This window comes from Aulonocara stuartgranti, assembly GCF_965226115.1.
Source record: "Aulonocara stuartgranti genome assembly, chromosome: 14".
In the NCBI taxonomy this organism is placed as follows: Eukaryota; Metazoa; Chordata; class Actinopteri; order Cichliformes; family Cichlidae; genus Aulonocara; species Aulonocara stuartgranti.
The window spans coordinates 40,391,608-40,396,453 of NC_138950.1; the positions used below are offsets into that span (position 1 = coordinate 40,391,608).

A 4,846-nucleotide genomic window follows, 5' to 3' on the forward strand; every position below is an offset into this window, starting at 1 on the left:
CAGAGGTGTCTTAAAAAGTACCACCTTATACAAAACAAATGAAGGTCCAGTATAAGAAAGAATAAGAAGAGAAAAAAGCAACATCCTGCTACATGAAGTCATTTTTAAACATTACTCTAAATGTAGCCATTAGTTTTTGTTGCTGGCCATACAAAAAACAAGCATACTTCAATTATATTTCCCAAGTATATCTTACCTAGTACGTATACTAATAATGCTTCTTGGGACTATATTGGCCCCCGTTTTAGTACATAACAGTATTCTTGAAATGAACTTTTAGACGTACTTTTTGTTCACCATAATTGTACTAGCATAATGTCATAATGTCTACAAGAGTATAATTAAAATATACTCGACTCTATCACAATACTAACCTTACAAGTATACTATTAATTAATAGTATTACTAATGTTTCACATTGTTTGAATAAACAAATACATTTATTAATATATGAGGTTCCACTCAGTTCAAGGAATTAAATTTTAGTGTGGCTGCAACTTACTCCTTAAGTTAAAAATGATGCTGTATATTGTAGTTTATATGTTATACTGCTTTCACAGTGAATCACATTTTATAGTAACACACTCTGAATGAGGATTTAAGTAATTACTCTTAGATCTACAGTAGAAAACAACATAAATCCGGATGGTGTAATAGTATAATCTCAGTAACATCACCAATTGTTACATTTGCTGTATTTTACAGCTGTTTCCATGAGTACGGTGAGTTACCGTAAAAATAATGTAATCTCATGGAATTTTCATGCAAATTACAGTAACATTATTTCTATCCCCATTGTTGTTTTGAAAGTGAATACCCGACGTGTGCGTCATATGTCACGTTGTACGTCAGGTGAAGGTGTGGCGTCGGCTATCGCACCTGTCACATTACAAAGCTTTAAAAACGTAACCCGACACGCTAAACATGAACAAACATGAACAAACATATGACGACGATAGCCGACGCCACACCTTCACCTGACGTAAATATATCCAAAATAATTCCAAACGCCAGATCTGAATGCCCTGCGCTCTTCCTTCTGACGATGCTGTCTGTGTTGAGTGCTCAGTGAATCTGCGTTCGACTACTCCGCCTAGGCTGCACTGTCGAGCCTAGGCGGAGTAGTCGAACGCAGATTCACTGAGCACTCAACACAGACAGCATCGTCAGAAGGAAAGTTGATAAAATAAATTAAAAATTTTGTATTGTTCGATACATATGCGTACCGAACCGAAAGCACTGTATCGAACGGTTCAATATCGATACGAATATCGTTGCACCCCTAATAGCCACAGCCGCTATAAACATGCTGAAAGGTCAATCTAGCTTCTGTAGTCAGCAGCTGGAAGACTCAACACAGACCCAAGATTCAGTGTAACGGTTATCTAAATGTTGTGTGTCCTGTTTGTAAGCCCAGAAAAAGAAATTAAATAAAATGACGACCTTGAGCTTCAAGCTAATGTAAGCGTAATGCTATAGCATAAAGCGACTAATGCAATGATGAGGTTGTTAAATTAGTAAAAATACAGTAAATATATCCAACATGAATCAGTTATATTTTTGGTCTAAACATAATTAAGTCTCACGCCTTTCACTTGTTTTAGAAGGATGTTCAGTCTTTTAAAACCAGTCATATCAAAATAACAGAAAATAGTTGTGTTTTCTGTTGAAACTCCACCCCCCAGGGTGTGTTCTGCGAGGGAAAATTCACTGTGGCGGTCCGCCATTTTTTGTCGTTGCTTCGTTTACGTTTGGTGCTGAGCTTTACTTTGTCGAGGTAAACTGAAAACTACATGTTTGAGAGGAAACGAAGAGAACATCCATTATATGGGGAAGTTTTTCTCATGAATTGCTGTTGAGCAACATAATGGAAAAAACAAGTCATTCCTTAAGTTAACTAACGATAATGCTAGCTTAAGCTGCAGGACAATATTATGTGCATTAGCTTTTTTTCAGTGTGTGCCCAGTCACATTCGCTTGTTTTTTCTCAGTGAATACAGACTAACAAACTTGTGTCCATTTAGTTAACTGGTTGTACCTAAAATGTTTTAGTTAAACAGTTAAATAAGCTAGTTTGCCATGGGGTGGGCTCTGTTGGGGGGGGGGGGGGGGGGGTGAAGATTTGCATATGTTATCTCACATTCTGTAAGGTAAATTTTCTGGAAAGGTCAAATTAACTAATTTAACTAAGTATTAATGAAAGACCTTGATGTGTATATGACAATAATAGATGTAGTTTCTGGGTCATTTGGCAGAACTGCAAAATGGCCAGAAGGAGGCAACAGGCTTTGGGTGGTATGGAAGTAAGGGCAACTATGGAACTGCTCAGCAACATGGGACCCATAGCTAATAAATAGTAACATGACAAAAAATAACAACTTTGTGTGGATGTAGCCTTGTGAGATTTGAGATTTTGACAGCATTTTTATGTGACAACTTGTCTTTTTAGATAAATGCAGAGTTTAAGCGCATTACCACCATGCCACTGCAGTCCAGATTACTCTCGCAGATAGATGTGCTATCTGACAAACTAATAAAGGTGTTCAAAAGGCGAGGAGGACAAATAGGAAGAAGACTTCAGAACATTCTGGAGCCCACGGCCCAGGTAAGAAAAAAATAATTTGTGTATACACTTTAGGGAAAATAATAATTTTAACAAAATGCTGCTTGTCACTCTATGCCAGGAGTATGTTGAAAATCACCTGGGATTTTCACAATTTACCATGGGTGCGTTTTTTGTTTTTGTTTTTTCTTTTACCTGCATCAGAACGATGTGTGGAGTTCATAGTTGAACACCTCTCTATGCTCTGACAGTATTCTGCTTCTTTGCATGGAGATTTCACTTCATGCATTACCTTTTTAAGCATTCTGAGGACTCAAATCACATGCTGTAATGAATCCATTTTTGTTCACCTAATGTGTTAATGTTAACATTTTTTGGAATAGTGACACAGATTAAAATAAGATTTGGTATAATGTTCTTTGACCAGTGTTCTGTTTAATTAAATTTTGGAATTCTGCATTTTCTAGGCCACAGATGAAGCCATTATCCAACGATCTAATAAGGAAACAACCATGGGAATTTACATCATAAAGTCAAGAGATGCCAATGGCAGCCCTGAGGACATCAGGATAGTCCTTGAAGGCCAGAGAGTCTGGCAGGATTTGGATAACTATACCCTAGCAGCTGCAATGCTGTTTGGACTAATGTACACTTTGAACCTCACCTACCCACTGGAAAAGTATACCTTCGAGGTATTATAGAAACTGGTTATGGAGCTCAAAAGGAACAGCCTTTCAAAGAAGGCCCAGGTTCTCAGGACCAGACTGTACGATTGAACAGTTTTCCAGTTATGATGTGGGAACAACATGTTTACCTCTTCGAATATGTACCATCCTTTCTTTTAAGCCAGCACTGGTAAAGTTGCAGTACATAGTGAAACTTATTTTTCTGGCACTTTTCAACTTGGGGCCTTTATTACTGCAGTTTTCACTTTTCAAGCCATGGTTTGTTTTTTTTTTAATTCAAACTTTGAATGTCCATTTTTCTCAATGGAAATGGCGCCTTGCACCAATTTCACCAATTTGCAATTTTTTTCCCAAGGTGCACCACTACAAACAGATTGCATCGTGTAGTATTAGTGATTGTGATGTTTAGTGATAGAAGCAAGCCAATACTAATCAGTTTAGGTCTCTTGGTTGTGTGCCTGTGGGTTATAATGTTATTTTAAGTCTCTTCTTTGTGTCATTTTAATAATTACACCCCTGTTGCCATATTACCTTACCTTATGGTTCTTACATTTAAAAAACTATTTTTTACATAAGTGCGATGTCACAAGGCCCCACAATGTTGAATTCAGGTTCCAGCAGATAACTTTGAGGAATGTTGTGGAATGTTTTTCAAGAGATGCATTGTACAAATATGACTCATGTATATTTTGGAAGCCTGAATTGAAAGTCCATTGTTACAACTGTGTAGTATTTTCAAAAATACAGGTCATTGTTCAAAAATGTTTTGCTTATTTCTTTGATTGAAGAGAAAGTGTACAGTACATACAGTAAGATCAGCCTTAATTTAGTTTCATTTATTGAACACTCAATTATATATTAGATTATATATTATATATTAGAAATTTGTTATAAAATAAAATAAGCTTACCATAAAATAATCTTGTCAATATAACACATAGTAGTCCAATACAATTAACACAAAAAGTTCATGTCTGATAAACAAGTGGTTTCTATAAATATTTGACCGGAATGAAAAACATAACAACAACATAAAAAAGTCATGTTCATGTTACCAGAAAAATGTGTGCAGTATAACATAAAAAACTAAGGTTAACCAAACATAACTTAATTTCGTGCAACCGCTTACAATAATTTTTTTATGTTTATCCCACTGATTATTTTTTTCAGTGTAGCATGTTCTATCTTGATAAGCTGTCTTATCACAGGTTAATCTTTCAAAACTATTAACAATGATTTAAGCAAGAAAAGGGCTACATGTCAACATACAACTCTTTATTTCTATAAATGTCTTACTTCATTCCCACCTGATTGACATGTGTAGGAATTATGAGTGATTGGCTCACTCTGTCACGGTCTGGCTGGCAGACTGTGGGGAGATGGGGAAATAGGACCCAAACGCCGGACTCTTCAGTGCAACAGTGTTTATTTACAAGGTGGTGAAGTAAACAACAATAAATCCCCAGTTTCCCAGACTCCCGTGTAGTGTCTTCTTCCAAAAGTCCCCGTGTAGTGCTCTCTGCTCCAGTGTCCCTGCACTCCTCCTGAGGGGGAAACAATAGAGGCAGCTGTTACACACTTGTCCCAGCAGGCATAC

General features: G+C 36.7%; 1 long non-coding RNA gene across 1 annotated transcript; it reads left to right on the top strand.

The window, feature by feature from the left end:
• Positions 1-1,294: 1,294 nt before the first annotated feature.
• LOC309687931 lies at positions 1,295-4,260 on the top strand. Its single transcript, XR_014270922.1, has 3 exons — positions 1,295-1,777; positions 2,450-2,605; positions 3,031-4,260. It is a non-coding gene; the product is annotated as an uncharacterized lncRNA (long non-coding RNA).
• The last annotated feature ends 586 nt before the right edge of the window (positions 4,261-4,846 follow it).